Source organism: Stegostoma tigrinum, chromosome 8 (assembly GCF_030684315.1).
Source record: "Stegostoma tigrinum isolate sSteTig4 chromosome 8, sSteTig4.hap1, whole genome shotgun sequence".
NCBI lineage: Eukaryota > Metazoa > Chordata > Chondrichthyes > Orectolobiformes > Stegostomatidae > Stegostoma > Stegostoma tigrinum.
Window position 1 is genome coordinate 38141145 of NC_081361.1, and position 25873 is coordinate 38167017.

At 39.1% G+C, this 25873-nt stretch overlaps 1 long non-coding RNA gene across 1 annotated transcript in view; it reads right to left on the minus strand.

Annotated features, from left to right (window-relative positions):
• Nucleotides 1–2198: 2198 nt before the first annotated feature.
• Nucleotides 2199–25873, minus strand: part of LOC125456650 (uncharacterized) — a 42491-nt gene continuing 18816 nt past the window's right edge. Inside the window, exon 3 of the long non-coding RNA XR_007248488.1 lies at nucleotides 2199–2254. This is a non-coding gene — a long non-coding RNA (uncharacterized LOC125456650). The remainder of the gene's footprint in view (nucleotides 2255–25873) is intronic.

Consider the following 25873-nt stretch of genomic DNA (forward strand, 5'->3'; position numbering starts at 1 on the left):
AAATTTACCTTTGCTCTTTCACGTTGCTACTGTTAGTTCAATGGCTGGTGAGGAGTGTACACTATATGATGATATGACTTAAAGTTCTACTTTCAGGCCATGATGCAGAAAGGAATATGAAGAGGAAATAAGGTAAAATGATGCAAGAGCCACAAATACCTTTCTTTTTGCCTATTTCATTTACTCCCCTTCATTTGGAAGGATGCAAGGTATGGACTTTTAAAGCTGTCTGCTTTTCTGATATCTGATCAAAATGCCCCACACTGCACACACGAGCCGACAATGCTTGTGGCCAATTCAGCCACAAAGGAAATTACCACTGAACCCAATCCCATCCTGGACCAAAACCTTAATAGTGTGTGAGCCAAAAACATGGTTCAATGTACAACAATCCAGATTGCACAACCCAACTAATTATTGCATCTTAGTCTCCTGAAAACAAGCCAAATGTAATTATTACCAATACCATTCTGGCTAATGGTGATTTTTCATCTATCCCCATCTCTCCATTTTGCACTGAAACTATTGATGGGAGGGGGCTCAGATGACTATACAATATTAATGCCTCACACCATGCCACTAAACCAATCTGCACTTTTGAATACAAAGTGTTCAATCAATTAGGCTTGCAAAGTTTGATGCTTGCTTTAAACCAAACAAAATAGGAAGAATATGTGTTCAAAGAGGTAATGTCAAAATTGAACTCATGTCTGTAAGTAATTATCATTTATTGAATCTTCAATAAAAAGATTTCTGTGCCAGCCAAGTTTAATAATTACAATGAAAACAAATCTAGAGCTAAGAAAAATTGAAACAGGTGCAGAAAATAAATGCTAAATCTCACCAATAGATTTTTTGCATAAACAGATTTAATAAGCGAATGAACCACCTGTTTTTCACAGGCATTAGATGTGGTAAGTCTTACATCCTCAAATCATGAAAAAGAGATATAATAGGACGTACCCTGTAATGATGCTTCAAAGGTCTTTGGAAAAAAGTCCTCTCTAGCAATACACTGTACGGAAAATCTAAATACCAGATGTTGCAAGATGTAGCAGATGTTCCTGTTTTGAAAATTCAAGACGTTTTGACAGAATGGCAATTGATGGCCCAGCTCAGGCATAAATGGATTGTTTTTAAAAGGTTAAAGTATACAGTGCTGAAGTATGAAATTTGTTTACTAATGGCATCCTAATTTCTGCAAGTGTTAGTTTCTCACTTTTTCAGTCTATTGCTGTACTCTAAGTTTGGTGAGAGAGTGACTGACATGACCTGAATTGTATTTCTGGTGGCTATTGTCATCAGCAGGAATAACTGGAGCATTTGAGAATTCAGTGGCTGGTTGTCCCTGCCTGTCTTCAGGGTTATGAGCCACATCCCAAATGACAGAAATCAGTTTTCAGTTTCAGTAGTGGCAGAAGGGCTAGACCTTAGAACAACAGCTGGATCCAGGCAGACACCAAATCTTGAAAACCGAATAGGATACCTGTTGTGAATATCTTAGTTATATTACACATTGAAACAGAAAATGGAAACTTCTTTCAGCAATAGGGAAGTCCATGAGGCCTGAAGGAAAGAGCAAAGGCCTATCCTTGGGTAGATCACTGTTATGTCATCAGGGGATTTCTGTTTCCCCTTAATTGTCCAGTCTCTCACACCCCCAGATCCATCTATCTCCCTCTCATTGTCACTTGTCTCTCTTTTTCCCCTCGCTTTATCACTCTAGCCCACACCACCTCCTCTCTAGGTTCTGATGTCTACTCCCATATGGTCTTTCTGAGTCACTGTTTCTCTCCCTCGTGTTGCTCCAAGTCGTCTGTCAAAGACGTGTGTTACTCTCTGATTCACACTGCACACTGTGGATGAGCAAAGCAAGTCATTCTACAAGTGATCCGATTGAGATTGGTGAAGCCAAGTGTTCAAGTGAGAGCTGAACGAAGAATACAATCCAGTTTTACATCCCTAAAGTGCTATTTGTTTGTTTTTCAAAGTCTTGCTTGGAAACCCTTTCCCAGCCAGCATCTAGCAATGAAGTGAGGATAGTAATAAAAACTAAACTGATTTACAAAGATTTATAGTGGGATTCAAACAGTATTATTAGGTCTTTATTCAATTTACTCTGAAAAGCAAATATCAAAGAACAACAACTTACATTTAAAAAAAAAACCCTTTTGTGCTAGTTTCACAGCTGAATTTATGCTTGTTTTAGCCTGTTCCACTGGCCAATCTCACGTTTATTTTTGTCCTTTGATTTCTGAAAGGAGATGGTAAGATAAATTTAGTACAAAAATCAATGTTTCAGTGATCTTCCAGCATGTTGCACATAATCTGTATTACCATTCTCAGTAAAATCGGTGAAAACTGTCAACTCCCAAGACAACACTTTTGTATTACTTCAAGAAGCAAGACCATCATATTAATTGTGTATTGGGCACTTGCTTATAGAGACTTTATTATTATGCAGATATTAACGGTGCAGCAACTCTGGGATGTAGTAACTAAAACTGAAGATTATTGTTCTGGGATGCTCTTTTCCAAACAATAATCTTTATAAATTGGTAGATAATCAAGCCACAGGCAATTTTTGCTTATTGGAGAAATCATCTCAACGCTCAATTTCCTCACTAAGTTGTGGAATTTTAGATGCTTTAATTTGTCTATATTGAAAAAAAAAGTCTCATTGTTTTTATCGATTGGATGTTCAAACCTGTCAGGATTCCCTGAAAATATCATTTGTTACAATAAAACTCCCACCCAGTAACAGTAAAATATTTCAGCAGGTGTTTTTAAATTGGAAGCTGACATTTTCCTCATCATTCCTCAAAGCATTAAGTTCAATTTCAAACCATTGCCCAAAGAGCTTCATCCAAACTAAAAAGTAGCAGACAGCCAAAGAAAATCTGCCATGTTGCTCAATAACATGCATCATTTCTTTCAAAAGATTAAGAAAACAACTACATGATGAGGCTTCAAACTAATTGACCTGTCTTAACAGGAAAAAAAAATCCTTAACCTATGGAGCAGTACGTCTTGAACCCGGGTCTCTCAATCGAGAGATAGGGATAGTACCAATGCACCACAACAGGGCCCAAACATATTTTAATCCACATGCTCAGAGATGTCACTGCATATCTCAGGAGCAGGTGGGACTTGAACCCAGACCTCCTGGCTCAAAGACAAGAACACTACCACTGCACAACAACAGCACTTCTGACCTGTTGTACATTTCTTTATTTAACCTATTTTTCTAATCTTTCTCAAAAGATGCTATTACACAGCTTTAGAACAGGTGGGACTTGAACCCAGGCCTCCCAGACCAGAGGCAGGTACACTATCACTGTGCCACGAGAACCCTTGAGCCCTTTTGACCTGTCTTACAAGTATAAAACAGTGAGTAGCATCTGTGGGGATAGTTGCTAGGATAGTCAAGATGGTTCCGCTGGTCAAGCTTGAGTTCAGAACGTGTGCTCCTTCCATTTCTGAACATTGTAAGAAAACAAATACCAGCTCCCAATAACAAAGGCAAGTAATAGTATGATAAGTTTAAATTCATGAGAGTTTGGTTGCAAATTGATTCAAACCTGATTATCAAATACTATTCATTCAGACAATTCCACATGCTAATCTAGCTTGACTTAGAAAAGCAAAAATTGACCACATGCTAGAATTGTTGCCTGTGACACTGCAAAATATTTTGCTTGATAAAAGGTAGCATTGGAGAAATCCTCTCCTCCTATACTTTACTTTAGGGACAGAAATGTATTACGTTATGTAGGCAAACTTGCTGTAATTAAGATTCAAGTCTTTGTGAGGTGCAATAAGTCAAATTAAACCCAACTACAAGACTACTGTCCAGATTACCTCATGTATTTTACGGAACCACAACTTAAATACTCAATCACAAATTATTGTAATGTAACATGCTAAAAATAAAACTTAGTTTCATTTCATAAGAGAAAGGTCAACTTGTACTGTACAATATACAGTGAAAGTAGTTTCCTTTTTAAATGTTTCCTTTAAAGAAGTGTAAAACATGGAGATGACTAAATACTAGGAACAAAAATTCCAGACAATATTCAGTAAACGTTGAACTTTGGTGCGCTGTTGGAACCAGGACTAAATGCTTCAATGAAACTGGTCAAGACAAAAGTCAAGTTAACCCAGAGCAAGATTCCTTTGAGAAACCACGCCAGTCAGCTAACTTCCCATCCAACAGAGGAAGTCACAGAGATTGTAACCTCATTTTAAATACTGTAGTCCCTTTCCTGCAGTGTGCCCGGTCACTCAATAAGGTATGGTAAAGAGTGGCTCTTACAGAAGGGAAGACAATGGAATTCAGGACTGAGGTGGCTGCAGTAGTATCCAGTGAAAGATCAGTGTCTTAACAGGAGAGCTGCTCTCCTAGCTGTAAATAGCAGCTTCCGCTCAGGAGAAGCTGCTAGGCTCTGATTGATGCAAAAGTCCATCTGTTTACAAAGCTTGCTGAGGCTCTGGCCTACAGAAGAACCTTGCATGGGTTTGACCAGACAAGGAACCTGCTTATTTATCAGTGCCCTGCCTGCCAGGTGAGAAGGAATAACATTAACCCCTTTCCTCTGAGCTTCTTAACTGTGGATGTGGATCAAAGGTCCCAATAACTCAGCCTAATGTGTTTGAAGTTGGAGTGCCGCATGAGGTGTGAACAGGGTCTGTCTACAATGATAAATTACCAAACTGTAGCCAGTGGTGAGTCATTTTATGAAAGGTTCAAAATAGCAGAAGGCACAGCAGATGTATTCTCTATAGACTCTGTAGATGTGCCAGTTTCCAGGGACCTCTTAGCTCCTCTGGAACTGCGACAGCACTCAGGTGCTGGGAATGACAGCCAAGTCAAACTGCATGGCCTGGGGGATGTACTGGCTCCACATGGGCAGCACTCCAGAGGCACTTCAAGCAAACCCGAGACAGTGTGTCTGCGGCAAAATAAAAAACAGCAACAAGGGGCTCAGCTGCAGCCGATACCATCAAACGCTGACTGTCTACAGCCCGGAGTCATTTACTAGGTGTGGGATTGCAGCAGACTGAAAATAGAGACTCACGGAAGTTTCAAGTGTCTGTGGGTTGCTGCTTTTGATAATTTTAGACCCCCTTAGTTGATCCATTCTTAGCTAATGACATTAAACTTTTGATGGTTTCAGTTTCCAACTGTCTTGTCCCACTTCCTGTACTACATTAAGACTGTTACTGGTTTCAGATAACCTAAGCCCAGCTACAATGATGAGAACAGATTAAACTATAGATTTGGTGGAACTAATCCAAATAAATCCACAGAATTTACAGTTTAATAATGCAACGTATAGTTGGAGTAAATCGAAAAGCAAGACAGAGCCTGAAATCGCAATATCTTTCTAATGGTACAGACATCCAGTACTTCTCAGTTTTAATTAACGAGCCTTCATGTTATAGTGCAACTTAGTTTTGAAAACAAATTAGAACAAAACAGTACGTGTGTTGTTGAAGAGAAACAATCAGTTGGTGACAATGGATAGTTCCATCACTCCCTTACTTGGATTACATAAAACTGTTCCACGAAAGCACTCAAACTCCTTCAGACATAGCACACATCTGAAAATTTGTCTTTATTTAGTTTCAACTCTCAGGACAACAGGAAAGAAATATTTAAAGCTGACAAAATGAGGGTGGCTCTGCGATTGGCACTGCTGCGTCAGAGCGCCGGGGCCCAGGTTCAATCCCAGCTTTGGGCGACTGCGTGTGTGTGGAGCTTGCACATTCTCCCTGTGTCTGCGTGGGTTTCCTCCCCATAGACGTGCAGGCTAGGTGGACTGGCTATGCTAAAATGCCCGTAGGGTTCAGGGATGTGTAGGATTAGGTGGGTTATAGGGAGATGGGTCTGGATGGGATGCTGTCAGGGTCAGTGTGGACAAATTGAGCTGAAGGGCCTGTTTCCACACCGTAGGGATTCTATTTGAAAAAATGCCAGTTCTTGGGGGGGAAAAAAAATCAGTGTCTGAACATTCTAGACTACAGATTTAGTTGCAGGAGACTCTACTCAAGAATTGGCTTGATAAGAGCAGATCAAGTTTGTTGTAGATTTGACCATTGCTCTTATTATCCAGTCTTACTGTAATCTTGTTTCTTGAAATCTTGAATGGTTCAAATTAATTAGTCCATTTTATCCTACATCTTATGTAATTCAGTTGATGGATTTTGTCTACAGAGGTATTTTCACTGTGAAATCACCTTTCAAGATGTTAGCTTTCTTGTAATTATCAAATGTGCATGGGTACTTTGAGTAATCCCGTGCCATTTCAGTTGATTATAATCAACGTTTGAACCAAGTGAAAATGTCAGCACTGCAAAAACAAAAATTGGACATAGTCACTGAACTAATATCTGCTGTTGTGTGTTTTACTGCACTTAACACCTGCATCACACTACTTTCCATGCAGGCTGGATTGGAAAATGGGCCAAAGTCTCAAAAACCAAATTTCTTGTGACTGTACATGACTCCTAAGATGAACTGATTGCCTTTCCCAATGAACAATAAAGATGATGAAATGCAGCCGAGAACTCAAGTGCAGAAACGATCAATTCTGCTGCGACAGTTGGTATCACATTCACTGCAACTGAGAAGATTAGGGGCTGATGTAATCAGAGTGCTCAATACACCGAGTAGCGAAGGTTACTTCCGGGAGTTGGTGATTCAGCTTTAAAATTACTACTAGGCATTGGGAACAATAACAGGAAGGATGAAATGATTTTGTTCACATAAAAGATTTATTAGGATATAAAATGCCCCCTTTACAAGCCGTCATTGATACCATGGCAATCACAACATTTTAGGTAGGAATCTGGTAAATACTCGAGGAGGAACCTAATTTATTTCTGGGGAATGAGGAGAGAAATGAAATTAGGGTAATTAGCTTCTCTATGGAACTATGCTCACACCTTGAGCTGAATGAGAACCATCTGTTCTTTAATTACAAATTTCTTTTGTAAAAATAACGGTGAAACTGCAGAATTTTACATTAGCGAACACGCATATTTCAGACTCCTTTGTCCGATATTTCAATCAAGATCGCTGCTAAATTAGGGAATGCATGACTCTCTGGGTTCACTTTTTAAAAGACAGTTATACAAGGACAGTTCCACTTGGGTGAATTATTTTATGTTCCTCGAAAGTGTTTACTTTTGAGAGACATAAAACATTGTTTCAGGAAACTTGAAAGGTGGGCTGAATCCACTTGGGCACTTTGCCGACAGGACTTTGACTCAAATCGAAGGACTAGAAGTCTACTCCCTTAGGCTCCTGTAAGAAACACTTACGGATCACACTCAGGTGAGCGTAAGCCCGCAACACAAAAAGTGCTAATTCAGAGCTAAGAGAATTACCATTGAAATAGACTTGAAGGAAGGTTGGAAATAGGGCACATAATGAGATATTTCTGCAGCAGATATATATAGGGAATTGGCACTGAGGGATTCTCTTAGTGCTGAGTAGAGTTTTATTAGCTGGGATAGAACTGGCTCGTCATTAATAATGGGTGCCTGAACCGGGATTCCCAGCTACAGGAGAGGGGCAGGGGGTGGAATTAAATGCAAAATTTGTTTCTACAACTGTTTCCTATTCAGAAAGGCTGTAGAGCTTATTCAACAGTGCAGGTAAAGTTACTGTACATACTGAGCAAGACAGCGAATTGACCTGACATACTTTCATAAAAATGACTAAAGAGTCGAATATAAAAGTATTTCTACTCAAATTGATGTAGCTCAGAGAGATAATTGTCCTTTGTGATGGTCATTTATACTGTTGGATGGGTAACATGTAGTAAATAGACCATGGAAAGCAGTGAAGAATTACTTGTATTCCATTGTGTTGCTAAACACAGCTCACCGGTAAAATACACATTTTATTTCAGAGCCAGCTGATTGCCGTCAACTACCCAACCTCAGACATGAATCTGACAGCTTTCTGGAACTGTTCTTCTCTTGCCTTCCCTTTTATTTGAGCCTATCACTCTGGAAAATGTCGTAAGACTGAGCCAATCTTTTCAGAGTCCTGGCTAAATGGAATATTTAATAAGAACCATATTTCAAGTTGAAGATCCAGTCCAAAGTTTGAATAGACACCAAAAAAAGAATTATAAAGGTCAGAATGGCCCCAATATAGCAGCCTAGCCTGAAAGTTGGCAAAACTCCTTACGCATGCATGTGGTTGGATTACTGCCACAAGCAGAAACCAAGCGCCACACAGATGAATCAAAAGCCTAACTACTGTGTTACTGGCACTTTGTAAACGGATTGTCTCACTTTGTTTGGAGAATTGTTGTGCAGGCTCAAACCGAAACATCTAAAAATGGCCCATTCTCAAAATTACCTTCAAGCCACTGGCACAGCATTTCTGCTACAGTTGATCCTTTTGAAAACTAAAATTTATGACATGAATTGTCCCATAGATAAACATCTGCTTGACTGCTGTGATACATCTTCTATTCAGTTAGATTGTCTTTTAGCTTGTTCAATCAATTATTTTAATAAATAATGGTTGGACAATCCCTCTACATGTTAATACTTCAGTCCAACAAATCAACATCACTATCCAAGTTCATATTAGCCTCCACCATATTTTCAGAGAATTTCTAGAATCCCTACAGTGTGTCAACAGACCCTTCCGCCCAACAGGTCCACACCAAACCTCAGACACATCCCCTATAACCCACCTAATCTACACATCACTGAACACTCTGGGCAATTCAGCATGGCCAATTCACCTAGCTTGCACATCTTTGGACTGCGGGAGGAAACCGGAGCACCCAGCGGAAACCCGCACAGACATGGTGAGAACATGCAAAACTCCACACACAGACAGTTGCTGGAGGGTGGAATTGAAGCCAGGCCTCTGGTGCTGTGACACAGAATTGCTCAGCACTGAGCCAACATGCCACCCCATATCTATTTTCAAATGTTAAATTTTCCAACTCAAGATCAAAAGCAAAGTTGCTAGAAAAGCCCAGCAGGTCTGGCAGCATCTGTGAAGGAAAATCTGTGTCGGTTTTTGTTCCTGATTTACAGCATCTGCAGTCCTTTCGGTTTCCAATTTAAGATGATTTATTTTCTGTGCACATAGACACACCATCCCAATCATTTGTAATGCTTGCTCCCACATCATAAACAGTTGCAATTTAAGGCTATGCCTGTCCCAGAAATGTAATAATATGGGGACCATTACCTGGGGTCTGGTCGTATATAATAACAATGTTGCATTTTGACATCAGTTAAGACTTTCAAGAGAAGACTTTCCTCCTTGCATTGTTATCTCATTACGTGTAGAAACCAAGATAAGGATCTTAGTCATTTCTCTGCTAAATTCAGAAATTATACAATGAAATGTTCTTCAACAAAAAGATGACTGGAATGGAACACATTTCATTAGGCAATGAATTACTGCAGGAGATCTTTGACATTTCCATGAGAACTTGGACAGTAGATCTATGGATTTCCCAAAGAAATGGTATAACTGATATACATTGCTCTACTTTGAAAAGGTCTGGTGAATCAGAGCATTTCTGTCCTGATGCAAGCTTCCAGAAACGCTCTGGAGCAGGAAAAGCTATCTGTAGCCAAGAAACTTAGCGCAGTTCAATTCCACCTCCACCCCCCCCCCCCCAACCAACTTCTTCATTGTCTTCATTTGGATTAGTTTGAGTTCTTGCTTGAGTTTGTTCTTGCTCAGTATAGTAAACTTCCATAAACATTACCTTTATTTTCTTTTTCAGTTGGACAGACTATGACTTGACCTTTTGCGCACCTCATTTCAGCCCCCTTCCAATGTTCCTCAGGTACTTTAAGAAGTGAGAGGGGGCCTGGGATGAGTTTTGTCAGGAGAATACAGGCATGGCTGAAGAGCAAGGAATCATGTATTTTGCACGTAGGTGTTAGGAAAGCCACTTGTAATATCAATACAATCAACCTCTAGGGATCTGATAACATTCTACAGGCAGGGAAAATTTGTAGGTTGTTACCCAATTTGAAGCTATTTCCTCACAAACTGATAGAAAAGCAATCCCAGAGACATGAGCAATGGCCTGAAAAAAAGAGGCACAACTTGGGTGGAATTGTTCATTACATGAGACATTATGAAGTAAGTTCCCGCACAAGACTGTTGTAACTGGATACAAGAGGTGATTAGATCCATATTTCTGGAAAGGAAAGGCATAGGAGGGTTTGATGCCAGAGCAGGTACATGAAGGGTTATAATTTTATTGGAAAAAGACTGTTTCTTGGCTACAGATAGCTTTTCCTGCTCCAAAGTGTTTCTGGAAGCTTGTGTCAGGACAGAAATGCTCTGATTCATCAGGCCTTTTCATAGTAGAGCAATGTAGATCAGTTATACCATTTCTTTGGGAATTCCATTGATCTACTGTCCAAGTTCTCGTGGAAATGCCAAAGATCTCTTGCAGTAATTCATTGCCTAATGAAATGTGTTCCAATCCAGTCTTTTCTTGGTAGAAGAACATTTCATTGTATAATTTCTGAATTTAGCAGAGAAATGACTAAGATCCTTACCTCGGTTTCTACAAGTAATGAGAAAACAATGCAAGGAGGAAAGTCTTCTCTTGAAAGTCTTAACTGATGTCAAAATGCAACATTGTTATTGTATATGACCAGACCCCAGGTAATGATCCCCATATTATTATTGTTCTGGGACAGGGGTGAGGGTGAATTGTTTTCCCTTCTATATTTATCTACACTCTTACCTGGTCACAAAAAGATTAACTTAAGAAAAGGTTTCCTTCTGGCTACTTTTCCATCTGGTCAAATTAATTACTATTTCAAAAGGAACTAATTTAACCAGGCTTTCTCAGAGTTAATACAGTGAGTTTGTTCATTGGTAAGAAGAAACAGAAACACAGATTACATAAGAGTTTAAAAGAAAGTTCAATCTCTCGATCATCTGTTAAGAGCAGAGAGCAGAATGTTGACAGTCAAGCAGTGGATTCTAAGACCTTTGGATTTGCAGGTTCCCTGCAACCCTTTTAACATGTTTCCTCTGACTGGCTGAATACAGACCAAGACGCTGCTTGGCCTGCGACACGGGTGACTAATGGACAATTCTTAGACTGTGATCTTAATAGCACGCTAACACTAGAATCCAGGCTAGTGCATACCAGTGCCCCAGCACACTCACACACCTTCTTCCACTAGCTCACACAGACCAGTGTTGGGCTGGTTTTTATGCTCTGCTCTTGTATGTCTCTCACCCACACTGTTGTCCTTTGCTCGTCTTTCTTGTTCACAGTCTTAGAATAACTCTTTGGAAATTACACAGGTCAGTTTGTAGTGTATTTGCCCTCTCGTAAGTCCATCTCTTTGAAGCTTCCTTGACACCTTGTTAAACGTGACATTCCATGGATCCAAAAAAGGACTCTGCAAACAGCTACTGAATTTACATCCTCAGTCATTTGTGCACCTGTAAGACTCTGGTTCTTTTTTTAAAAAAAAATTACAATTCAAAGTTTAATATGTCCATAGATGTTCCAGGGCTATGCTCTGTCCTTATGACACCTTCCAGGGATAGTTTTCCCCCCGCCCCCCAAATGGGCTTAAAAAGCAACACTCAACCCTAATCTGTGTGTTCGTCATCTGAAAAACTAATGAATGCGGATTGGCATGCTGTGAAGGTCACAGATTGGAGAACGGACATAAACACCCCAGTACTGCAGGTAAAGAAGGAGCAAAATTTCTCTATCATTCAAAGTGGCCAGTGGTCACTGCCGAAAGAAACTAGGACAAAAAGAACTTTAACCAACCTGTAAAGTCAAGAATCCAAATGCAAGCTGTTTACCTGCCATTGTTAATACCACCAATAATATCAACTGCAACACGCACAATGTTTCGTTATCAATGACTCAGACACTGGCCAGGGATTTTCTTTCAACTTTCTTTGGATTTGGTTCTTACTCCTAATCACTTTGTGTATTATGATGTCTTTTTATGGTTATTAACTAATGAACTCACTCTTTAACCTATCATTTGTCAACTTTTTTTCATAAGAATGAACAATAGTATCCGAATGACAAAATTTTCCTCCATGCTCTCTATAAATATTATCACTTAGTCACAAAAACAAACAAGCAAACAAAACAAACATTCTCCCTCTTTCATTTTGGATGGGCTACAGCACTGATTATTGCACTGCACAAGTGTCCTGACAAAGATTAGGGCTTCGATCATACCATATCCAGATCATAGGAGAAATGTGTAAAGAAAGCATGTGTACACAATAATGAAAACTTTGGAAACCTGACTTTAATGGAATACATAGGGCAAGCAGAAAAGGAGGCATATATAGACAGGTGGGGAGTTTTTTGTGCAGTGGAGGTATGGTGATAAAATGCATGATTTGCATTTATATAAAAATGTCTTGAAGCAATTTATTCAGGGTGCAATAAAAAAAACACAGGATTATTGGTTTAAAAAGTAAGGTTAATAATTTTAAGAATAATTCCACCTTAATACAAATTTATTTCGCAACATTTAGTTTTTTCTAAACCCCCATCCAATACCTTTGAGCTTTCTGTCCATCTCCCACCAAAGGTTACAAGTGGGTATCAAAGAACATGCATAGGCCGTTGCAATGATCCAGCAAGTAAAATGATAGGACTGATCAGACTTTGAAGGTGCTCTATACTAACTGCTGGTGCCACTCCATGACTGCCCATCTACAAGGCTTAGACTGGAATGGGTGGATTTTGTCTGGCTTATCCGTCTTCTCAGAAGGGAAAAGCTGTTCACAACTGTGCTTCACTACTGGCAACAGGCAGGAATATCACCATTGGTGCACAGTGCTGTATTCCCAAGGATTGCCTGACTTCTAACAGATGCAGTGAGGTAGCCCCATATGACTGCTTTGAAAATGGATGATTGTATTAATTACAATGAGGGAAATGGCTTGTGAGCTCAAATTACACATGGATTAAGCACCTAACATGATTTTTTTGGTTGCTACAAGTTGCAACATACACAATATTCAGTTCTGTACGAGTCAATGAAACAGAATGCCTGGCACGGTCGATAGCAGGCAGTTCAATGCTATGCTGCCACTTATGTTCTGGGACACGTTTAATATTATCTCCTAGTTTTTTGGGGAAAATGTTATAATTAGATGTGCTGTCAAATAAAGCCACTTATGATTTGCCAGGGTTTGTCAGCATTTCATTGATTTTTTTAAAAAAACTTGGGTACTTGATGATGAAAATGGAGCTTGCCAATGAAGATATGTAACTGAGTCAGGGCTTACTAGAAGCATGCAAACAAACTTGTTTGGAATGGTGAACGTAGAAGGCAAAGCAGAAATGGGCAGAAACTACTTGGAAGCTCACTTTATTCGCCACCATTTTGCTATTTCCATTGAGCTAAGTGTGTTTAAGTTCATCCTACAATCTATAAAACAAAAGAGCCAACTGTATTACCTGCATCATTTCAGACCAGATTGTCCCAGTGCATATTTCACCATGAGAATGAAAGGTCTTTCATGCTGCTGTCTTACCTTTCATTTCCAAATTATGACCATTCATGCACACAAAGATATGCAAGTTCCATCAAATATCAGCCAGTGCCAGAATTAATCAACTTTAGAAAGGCCAACAATGAACCTTTGAAACAGGAAGCATAATTACTGTGGTTTCCCCATTTGTTTAATTTCCTCTGGTACCTTTACTCTCCCAGCTAGTGCACACTTTATACACTCTGCTATGAGAGTTTGAGACATACATTTCTGTAAAACTAGCTGAGTTTCAGGCATCGTTTTGCACTTGTAAGCATTTTTTTTTAAATTTTGAAATTGCAGGTGGTCACCACATTTCTTCGAGAGAAATACAAAGTTAAACAAAAAAGTAAGATGCGAAACTGAGATTATTCAGTTATTTCAACATTCCAGGTAAGATGAGACTGGAACATTATGCTCGGCATGCTTGAAATTTTAGACCATTTGGAGAAAGAATGAAATGTTTTGGGTGGCTACTGAATTTAAAGCTAATATTAACGTCCAGAAAACTTATGGTGTGTACATTACTTCCAGAAACAAATGTCTTCTCGAACGAATACTGTTATTGTCAGAGACTCCTGGCCATGTTACACATGAATGAAACAGGGCAGACATGTTTAGACTTTCATTGCTTTGGAATGAAATGATTCAGACATAGTCATTGTAGTTTGTCAGAACGCAGCCTTTTTCTTACAATGAGTTCTGACAGCAGGGAAGTACCAAATTCTGCAGGCCGTTGGCTGATGGCAGCGTTTGATAACTGGTTCCCAATTGTGAAGACAGAATTTTAAGCATTTTGATTTCTTTCCATAGTTCAAAAAAAACGAGGTTGTGGGCATTTAAAAAAAAAATTCATGCAGCATAGAGATAACTAGATGCTTGTCACTACAGTGTCAAAAATAAAAAGTAAATTTCAAGCCTGCACGCCAATCAGTTTGTTGCTACTTGTTTTCAGGCCTCATCACATTGTCCTGTGACATGCAGAGCATTTTCTGTATAAAATGTTGCTAATTAACACAGTTTTGCTGCCTTTATGCTCATAAATCAAAAGATGAATTATAATAGTTATGGCGACGAAGCAACAGAAAAAAATCCATCTCTGCCTTTTTTTTTACAAAGGACAAAACTTCAGCTAAGGCAGATGCTGTGCATTCAAGCTCATATCGGTTCATTATTAAATTACTTAACCTTCACATGGTGCCATGTTAAATTTCCAATCTGTTTGGGCTGAAAAAAAATTGTTGATGTATTTTTAAATTGTGTAGGGAATTTGTTATGTGGACCATAAAGCAGTATTTTCTGTGTGGTGCCTTCAATTTATATGGAAAAACAGTTGGTGTGTTCTTATGCAGTGACCTTGGTGTTTTATAATGTTACAAAGAAACAAAGGTAATTAAATGACAAGTAGGTCAGGTCCTGCTGAAGCCTCATTGTTCTACTGTCTTATGGCCAGAGTCTGGGCAAGGATCACAAATTTATTACTACTCCACGTGGATTATCCCAAAATTTAAATTTCCATGTAAGGGAAAGTGAATTGCTTCCCCATTATTCATCATTCCCTCAGCTGATTACACAAGGCTAATTTACAAAAGGATACCTGCCTTGTGTCTTTCTCCCAGAACAAATGAATTCAATGTTTTGAGCTCAATTTAACCAGGTTTTCCTCAAATTAATAAAAGCATGATTTTTAGTTACAATACACCAAAAAAAAATGCATGATTAGAAAGGTGATGCAAGTCCAACCACAGGTAAGTGATAAGGGATAAGGTTCAGTCTCTACAGGCCACCCGTGAACAGTGGATAGTGTAACATTGATCGCTGATCAGGAAATTTTGGGATACTTGGCTTTGCACTTAGTTGAAATCCTTTCATCCAATTTCGTTTTGATGGTAGTTGGCTGATAGCGCTTTGAATGATTTATTTATCTGATCGTCTCTCCTTTGACTGGCTCGCTTATTTCTAACATGCGGTGAGAAATGTTTATCTCCAATGTAGATGGTGCATCAAATGTGACCTTCACAGTGCGCTAGTGCTTGAACCAAGGCTATTACACACAAGATGTCAGTCCACTGGCACACACAGGTACTCCGATCGCTAGCACACCTGCTTCCACTGGCATTAACAGGCCAGGCCTGAACTGGATTCTTGAGTCTTCCCCTTTCAAGAATACACAAGATTTCTCTTGACCCAGACTCCTGTCTTTTCTCTCATTATGTTCGCCAGAGATAGCACCACAAAATTATGGTTCAGTTTGCAGTGCATTTCTTACTTCTGAAGCAATTTTGACACCTGCAGGTGTCACAGTCCAGGGGTCTTCTCCAGGCAGCGACTGGATTTGCATCCAGTTACTTTGGCGGCACAAGTCCTCTATAAAAATGTCAGAATTTAAAAATTGCTATGTCCTTGACTCATCTAGATATATGATTCAGGGCCATAATGCAAGTAACTTTCATCTTTTTTGATTATCAGACATTGGAGTTTACTGCATTAAAACATTTATAATCTTGTATTTGAAAATGTAATCCAGTAAACACAATAGCTTTTGCAGAACAACTGACATTGTTTCAAGTCTTTATAACATGTCCCAGTCAGTCAGATGAAAAGCAAGTTCTTAGAAGTATACCTCAGTGGAGAATGGAAAAGATAAACTTTCTGGATTAGCAACTTGTTCTCTGGCTATTAAGAACAATGCTGCTTCAGATTGAGATGATAGTTGTCATCAAAATATAGCTTAAAATTCTGGACAATGCACTTTAGGAACAATGCTAAACTTATTCAGGTTAACAATGCAAGAAACTGGCTTAAATTGCATATGCATTTTTATAGAATCCCTACAGTGTGGAAACAGGCCCTTCAGCCCAACAAGTCCACACCATCCATCTTGAAACATCCCACACAGACCCATTCCCCTGTAACCCAGATAATCTACATATCCCCAAACACTATGGGCAACTTAGCACAGCTAATCCACCTAGCCTGCACATCTTTTGGATTGTGGGAGGAAACCCACCGGGAGAATGAGCAAAACTCCACACAGTCGCCAGAGGGTGAAATCAAACCCAGGTCCGTGGCATGGTGAGGCTCCTCTTACACAAGTATGGTCCCTACAGTTGTGGCTATTTCCTTCTGAATCAGGGAAATGGGAGCTCCCAACCTGCAGAAAGCCTGCTCTTACTCTGCTCTCTTTGAAGTCAATGATCTGTAAGGGGACAGACAGTCAGAAACCAGAACAAGCAAGTCCCTATCTTGATCTAGTCAGTCCAGAAAGTCTCCCACAGGAGTAACAATGCTGTTTGTAGTTGAAGTGAAATGGAAAGCAAGAAGTTAAGAATAACTTAAATCTATAGCTTGTCATTACGTCAACATCATCCAATTTATACAAAAATGTGACACACTCTAATAGACAGCCACAGAGGACATGATCTTATAAATTCCTTACAATACGTCCGATAGGTAAAAGAGGTATTAAAAAGTAGTCTACCGGAGATGGATAATCTGAATTTTCTTGGAGGATTCATCACGTAATAATACAATTGAATTAAATCTATTGTAACAGTTATGGGCAAACACTAGAAGCAAAACAAGCTACCACCCTAAATTTGCTGAGAATCAAGGTCATTCAACAGAGAAATAATACAGAGCAGGAAAAAGTTTGTTCTACTAAATTAGACCCAAGTACAAAGATGTCCTAAATTGTTGATTCAGTCCTCGAAGCAAAATGGCAACCAAAAAAAAAGTTCCAAAATGACAAGTCTACACAGCAACATGATTAAAGGGAGATTCAATATTCACCAGGAAAATTCTAGCAAGTATTACAAGGGGTTTTGATTTCTCTCATGTGCTTTCACTCTCAAAAGAAGTTGTGGCTTTGAAGGAAATCGCTATTTGGTGCGGGGTCTCGGAGGGAAATAAGTTTAGTGAGTTCAATGCAAAAAATGAAATTTCGAATTCAGATGTGACAATCAACTCTCTACAGAAAGACAACACCGAAGCTTAAATTCTCCTGCGGCACTGAGGAGAATTAAAAATGGATGAAGATCGCCGCTTGGACAGTTGAAATGAAATATAACCATTGTTAGTGATTTAAAGGTTTTACAGAGGCCACAGGACTGCAAGTTGCCATTCCTACAATGGAAATTATATTGTGCATGTGCGTCACCTCAAAACCCTGCCAGAGACACAAAGTCTGTCTGAACAATTCCCAAATCCAGGTCTCAAAAATCTTTAAAGCGTTCAGATTTCAGTGACTGCAGATATTTAAAATAAAAAAAAAACTTTAATTCTTGGGATGTGGGGGTCACTGGCCAGCCAGCGTTTATTGACGGTCCCTGGCAAGCTGCCTTCTTTAAATCGCTGTGGCATAGGTTGACCTACAATACAGTTAGTGAAGGAATTCCATAACTGCTGAGTATCGTTTTGGGTTATAATTTAGCCTATCTGCCAATTCTACTCCTGCCTTTGTTCGGTCTTTCCCGTTTTTGTCATACCTTTTGATAATTCACCATTCATGTCACAGCACAGTGGTTAGCATTTTACTGCCTCACAGCACCAGGGACCCAGGTTCAATTCAAGCCTCAGGTGACTGTCTGTGCAAACTCCACACACTCTCCCTGTGTTTGTGTGGGTTTCCTCCCACAGTCCAAAGATGGGTAGGCTAGGAGGGATAGGCTATGCTAAATTGCCCCAGAGCGTTCAGGGATGTGTAGATTGAATGGATTAATAGGGGATGGGTCTGGGTGGGATGCTCTGACAGACTGTGTGGACTTGTTGGGCTGAAGGGCCTGTTTCCACACTGGAGGGATTCTATGAAAAACCCTGAAATTCATTATCATGACCACAGATCATAAACCCAGATAACTAAAAACGACATACTAAACTTTTAAATTCTTATTTTTATAAAAGAAAGGTACTGACACAGATGCAGCCAAAATGATTGTGACAGAACATCCAGGAATGACACTTATGGGAGTTAGAAATCGCTTTGAAAGGGAGAAATTGCATCAGAAATGGAAGTATAACCTCCTGGGAGTTCTCACAGACTGTGAGAATGATGGAAAAACAGCAATTGGAGTGAGAATACACAAGAACAGGACTAAAACCCATTTGAACAGTGGTGCGTGCATGCTAGTGGAAGATGCAAGTGAACGGAGGTTACTCGTACGTGCTAACGCTGGTACTAGTGTGGAGTGAAGGTTATAGACAACAAGTTAGGCATTAATCACTCCTGCACTGCAGGCACTACATGCTAGAAACTAGTTAGCCAGTTTAAAAAGATAACAGGACAAGATCTTCTTTAGAGAGCTTGCCAACCTTTCATAAGCAGGATAAGGAGAGTTATTAGGCCTTTGGAACATTGCAGACTCCAGACATTCCCTTCTATTGGTGAGCGCTGGGGCAGTCACTACATTTGTTTATCAGCAACCCAAGATTATGGAGCTATACTGCTTTAGCAGAGAGACTATTCAGAAGTCACCATCAGGACTCCCTCCTCCATCTTTCAAAGAAAGATGTTTTTACCAGCTATCCCAGCTCGGATATACAACTGTATATGCCCAGGAACGTTCTTCCAATAAGGCTCAAGTACAGATCACCCAGTCTTCTTCCTTGCAATTTGCACAGTCATCACTTCGTACTGGAGTAAAAATACTGCAAGAAATGGGTTAGGGAAAAGAGACTCTACAAAAGGAGGAGGAATGGAACAGCTGGAGCAAGAGTAAAGAAGAAAGTCAATGGGATGTGTGTAAGTGTTCATCTCCAACGTATTCATTTCCAAGGCTTTGTTTTTTGATACCACTGCAATGCAGGAAACAGACAAACACAAGTGAAAAAGATGGATATTGTCAAAAGGAGAAGAGAGAAATACTTCTATAAAGGTGGCAGTGACATGTCCATGTGAAATGAAAAAGAGCGAGGTATATGGTCGTTCTGCTTTGGTGGGGGTGGGGGGGGGTTGGAGATAGGGAGCGAAAGACATCTTTTCAACATGCAGTCAACAAGAGACAGATACTGATATAAATAATGGGTAGGGTTTGATCTGAAGATAACATGACAGATTCGGGGCAGAGGGAGGTGGGGAGGAGCGGGTAAATGAACTGAAGGAAAATTGTTTTTCCAACAGTGTGGACCTAGCAAACTATGCCGTGGGGGAATTCACAAGCATTATTGCTGAAAGCTGCTTTGGGTTCTTTTTACAATTCCTTGAATATCTTCAAAGGAAATGTGAAATAGCTCGCCTGCAATTGAAATCAGATTTCTGCAGTGCTGCACAACTGGCTTAAAGCAAGAAATAAAAGTTTCCATTCCACCAAGATACCTTGGATATTTTATTCGTTGAAGGCAGCTGAGGAGCACAAAAAGATGATGAGAGGGTTGCTGCTGCACAGTCAGACTGTAATGAGAGACTGGTGAATACGCTGAGGTTTTATTGTGACTGGAAAACATCTGCAAGTCTGTAATTTAAATACCATTATTAGGACAGCAAAGTAGAAGGACATAAGAGTAGTGGTATGACAGAGCTTGCAGTCTCCACTTAGATGCCTGATCAAATTGGTGCCTGTGATTTTACAGTAAATTAAATAGATATTGTTGTCACAGACTCTGCTGTTCTGTCACTGAATAATTATGTCTGTCTAGAGAATGAAGAGTTATTTTAAGTGAAGCTCATCACATGCCCTCATTTTCTTTGCTTCTCTTCACATTGTAAATTATTTCTCTTGCGACATTTCCTTGATTAGTTTAGATCATATTGACCAAACTAAGATTGTAAATTAGGCGCAAATTAATCCCCTCCCCCACCACCCCAATTTTAGATCAGCAATGCACAGCTTTATCAGCTTCAGCTCTTTCTAGATATTAACATATATACGCAGGTGAAAACAAAAATCAAACTATTTACCAAGTTTTCCCTGTTTAAAATGAAAACCAATTGATAAATTTTATTGGGTTTGTTAAAGTATTGTTGCCATACTTCTTCTTAGGTTATTCCTTTATTTCCAGGGAAGGAAAGTGCCATCCTTACCTGATCTGGCCTACATGCAACTCCAGATCCACAGCAATGTGGTTGACTCTTAACTGCCCTCTGGGCAATAAACGCTGCCCTAGCCAGCAACGCCCTCATCCCACGAATGAATAAAAGGGGAAAAATAATAAAGTAATAATAATAATAATAATAATAAATACTAGCAATTGCTTCAAGATTAGGATCAGAAAAACAGGTGTAGGTCATCCAGATCCTTTTGGCCTGCTTCAAGTTCTATTAGAGTGAATCTGATTCTTGCCACACTTTCACGTGGCTTCTTGAGCTTCGTATTCTGCAATCCTATTTTAGTCAAGTTTATCTATTCCAGTCTTAATCGCCAATTGTTGCAACAGCTACAGCATTGAAAAGAGTGTTCCAGATCACTATCATCAAATTCAATCATTAAGTTGAAACTAAAAATTACAAAATGGGACATCACAAATGTACCACCTTCACTGTGCAGACAGTTATGTCAATGAATCTGTACCGTTGCAAGTTCTGTCAAACAAGAATTTACCATTTTACCAGATGCTTTTAGTGGTGTTAGCCAAGGAGAGAATTCCTTGGGACGACAGGATAAGGTCCTGCTCTCCCACCAAAAGTGCAACAATTATAGATAGAAGGCAAGACAATCATTCAGTGCTTTATCTCCAACTCAAACAATGCAACACTCCAACTGTGCTGCACAATTGAGTTAGCCTTGACTGTGCCTTCAGCTGAAGCCTAGCACTTCAGATGAAATAGCACGTGGACCAGCTTCTTTGGCCAAGACCTCATTATGGAGCTTGTAGGCATCAGACGGTGATGGTGAAAAGTGCTTCTGTTCCCCTTCACCACATCCAGGCCCAAACTATTTACCTCAGCGCACCTCCTGGCATTCAATCTAGTTAAAGACAATGGTGTAGCTCATTGTATGGAAACCTTACACATGCCACTTAAAACAATAAGTACAAGTTCTTGAAAGCCCCTGCTCAGAACTGTCTTTGAAAGTAAGCATTTTATAGCTTTGAGTGCAGTAGTAGAGTCATCAGTTTTGTTTTCTGCTTTTGTATCAAGGGAACACTGAGTTCCACAGACTTAACGTCATAAATACATTAAAAGTCAATTCATTGTCAGTCCAAATTTAGTTGCTTGTCTAAGAATGTCTCAGAAGAGAATAATGAAACATTTAGTTTGAGCAATGTAAATTTGCTTGATTTGAACTTTTGTAGAGACAAATTTTGATGTAATGGGAATTGTGGCCTTTCATTATTATCCATTGAATGTTTTAATTAACAGGAAACAAAGGCAACCATTTTTAGTTTAAACCTTCCAATCAATTGTCTGTAATTAGTATGGGTTAAAGTTTGAGATTTGGTTTATGAAAATACACACGGGGGATGTTGCATTTGGATTATTCTGTCTCAGCAAAGGAAGGCCACATTCAGCACAAAAAGGTGGAGTTGGGGCTGGTCTTAAGGGAATACCATTTGATACCTTGTTCAAAGGTGTCTTCATGCTGTATCTTTCAGAAATAGCCAAGGAATTAGACATTTAAAACTTCAGTCAGGTCCTGATGTTATCATATCACATTTACTGGATATAATGTTGGTAATTACTGTACAATAAACACAAGCTTTCTGGCAACCTTAAGACTTTGGATGCAATTTAATCTTGCATGAGAGAGCCAGGGAATGACTGCCAATAGGCTGCCTTATGCCCACTAAGTACTTACTGAAACGTATTTTAAAGTAATTTAATTGCTATTATGCAGTTACTCTGGATTCCTGTGAACTGCTTTCTAATTTCTGGGGTATTCTGAAGCAGAGTTTAGATTTTGTTCTGTTTCAAGTAGTTAGTGCAAACCAACAATTATCAAAAATGTTTTAGCTTTTGAATTTGTAGATGTTTAGGGTAGTCTTATATTTTAAATCATTTAATAAAAAACCTTAATTGGTGATGATAGTCCTAGTGATGTGTATAGATCAAAAATCTACAAAATTTGCTCTTTTAATATTCTTTACTTGTATAGTTCTCTAGGCAGTCTTATATTAAAGAAAAGCAACTATACTCCAATATAACCTAGAAAATTAGAAAATAGTTGACACAGACCATGGAATAGAATTTGTACAATAGCAGTTAGGCAACGTAAAACCTTATTGATGTACACAGTGCAAAAGCACTTGAGTAGCAGTGAAGGAATGCGGCATTGACAAAGTTTGGCTCTCTCCAAATCAGAGTCTAAACAATGACCCTAAATCACTTTGTCAACTAGAAGTATAAAAGATCCTATGCTATTATTGGAAATCATTTGCTACAATTACACATTCATTTACACTTTTTCCACCTGAAGCATGTTGTTCGGGATGTGTAACAACATAGTTTGAAGTTTTGTTCTCATTCAAAATCTCTGCAGAAAGCCAATTCATTATTTTGAATCCTACATGCGCAAAATCTATTCCTTGTTCTTGTCAGAAAGTTTTATGTATTTGATTGCTCCTTTTTTTGTTACGTTTAATTTGTCAGTGATTTTATGCCAAAAGAGCCAAGAAATTGTCAAAGTTAGACAAAAGACTCCACTTCCAGCATTAAGCATCATTTAGTAATTTATTCAAAAATCCATAAAAATAAGAACAGTGGCTGAGATGGAATGATAGGTAAGGTCGCTGACACTTCTCTTACCCTTCAGCTCTGTCACGTTGCTAAATTTGTAAAACAGGAATGTCCAAGGTGCTCACTTCTGTTTTAATTTGTTCATGAGTTGTGAAGTGTTGCTATCATCAATTTTAGCATTGATTGCACATCCCTTCATTATCCTCAACACAACTGAAAGGTTTGTAACTCAGGTTAGTCCAGCACCTTTCAGTTCATTTTGCATTGGAACTAGTACTTAAAAATAATTTAGGGAAAATGAGAAAATAAACCTTGATATGACTGGTCACTTCCCCCCCCACCCCCACGCCATACAATCAATCAAAAAATACAGACAGTTAATTAATTGAATTTTGAACAAAGAAAATACAAATAGATACAGACATTCTGAATAAAAGTCATTGTTTGTAGAATGCCAGCAAATACCAGATATTAGGTCAGATTAACTACTTGTTTTGCTCTTCTATAAAGTGCTGTTCCCTTTCAGTCATAATGGAGGTCAATAATCAAGTGACTAGCCTTCATCATTGGATCCAGCTAAATAACATCCACTGACATTTTTATCTATTTCTGTATTTGCAGTGAGTTGCAGGAGCACAATTTCATTTTTACTAATAGTGGATTTGTTTTGACAAAGAACATGGGCACCTCTGTTTCCACATGCCAGTTAATGAATAAAAAAACGTGACATGAGAGAAAGATGTCAGTTTCCACTGAAAAACTTGTCTTCCAGAAAACATTTGTCAAAAACATTTCTTCTTCATGCTGTTCTCTTCAGATTTCCATTCACTTTTTCAGCATCTCCAACTCTTATTGATTGGAACTTTTAGTAATGAACTCACTCCCACCTCAAGAACAAAAGCATTCAGAATAAACCAGGCAAGTCACACTTGGGAGCAGACATTTTCATCCTCATGCCTGAAAGCTTTACACAATTTCTCCCCTGGGACTCTGATTTATATTCTTGGTCGATCTGAAATCTCTTAAGGAATCTTCATAAATCCAACATTTATAAAAACAAGGTGTTGTTAATTCAGTTAATATCTTTGATTTGTAGAACTAATGTTAACATTATGGACATTATTGGCAGCACAGGGCTGAGGAGAAGCTAGGCAAGATACTGAGTGTGTGAAGGTTAATGTTGAAATCAAAATTGAAGCCCATTAATTCAGTTGAGTGAAACAATAACAGCTTCAAATGTAGCTTGGGGGAAAAGATTTAATTTGAAATTGGTGTACAAGTAATGAAACTTAATCCCTGTTTCAAAACTTGGACACAGTTGTGAATCATTAGTTTCATATTTCTTTTGCAAATTATCACCATTAGTTAGTAAAAGGAGGCTCAAACTTGTACTTTGAATACTGTACTGAATACTACACTAGCTCCATTGTATGCAGTGTGGCCAATCCATATCTCACGATTACCACAGGGGTGAATGAGTTCAGAAAGGCTCGTTTCAGCAAATGAAAGAACTCAAGAGCACTGTCATTGAGTTCAGTGCAGTAACTATTTATTTCTTTCTCCATTAATTGGTCAAGTTTTTATTTAGCAAGTCCCCAGTGACTTGCAATGACCAATTAAATGATGAACACCCAGTGGGATTTCCTTTGTTGCTGACTCTAAAGCTAGTAGGAAATCACGAGAATAAACTTGTTAAATTTTCTTAAACGGCCCAGGTATTCTATGCTGTCTCGGGAGACATGTTCCCTCTAAACCACATAAAGGAATTGATTTCTGGTTCTGTCATGCCTGGACATCTGCTGTCTGTGGAGCATTGAAAAAAGGAAATACAACTTTGCACAAAAGAAGTGCTGAGGCCATCTTTATTTATACAGACATACTGCCTAGTACATGACCAATCAAATTTAACAAAAAAGCTTGATCATCTGTATTCGGTATGATCGTTGAATTCTTCAGTGTAACAGGGCTGTAGAAGTATAGGTAAATATATTCAAGTTGAAGATAGACAAGTTTCTAATTAATAAGGGAAATAAAGATCCTTGGGGAAAAATAGGCAGGGAAGTGGAGCATTATCAGAGCAGCCATGATCTCACTCAAATGACAGCAGACTCGGTGGGTTGAATAGTCTGCTTCTGCTCTTACAGACAGCGGCCTGTAAGCCAAGCTAAGAAGGGAGAACTTATCCACCAAACAACAAAGATCCTGGGGTGTATTGCTAAACAAAGACCTTGGAGTGCAAGTTCATAATTCTTCCAAAAGTAGAGTCACAGATAGGAAAGTGAAGGCAGCATTTGTCATGCTTGCTTTTCTCAGTCAGTGCATTGACTATAGGACTTGGGAGGTCATGTTGCGGCTGTACAGGACATTAGTAAGGCCACAAGTGGAATAGTGTTCACAATTCTGGTCTCCCTTCTATACAACAGGTTTGGGAGAGATATACAAATGATACTGCCACGATTAGAGGGTTTGAGCTATTAGGGAGAGGTTGAATAGACTGGGGCTATTTTCCCTGGAGCATCAGAGACTGGAAGGGTGATCTTAGAGGTTTTAAAAAGCCATGAGGAGCATGGCTAGGGTAAATAGACAAGGTCTTTCCACTTCCTGCCCCCAAGGTGGGGAGTCCAAAATTAGAGGGGACCGAAAGGGCAACTTTGTCCATGTAAAAAGGATAGAAAGTGAGCTGCCAGAGGAATAGGTGGCTACAACTAAAAGAAGAA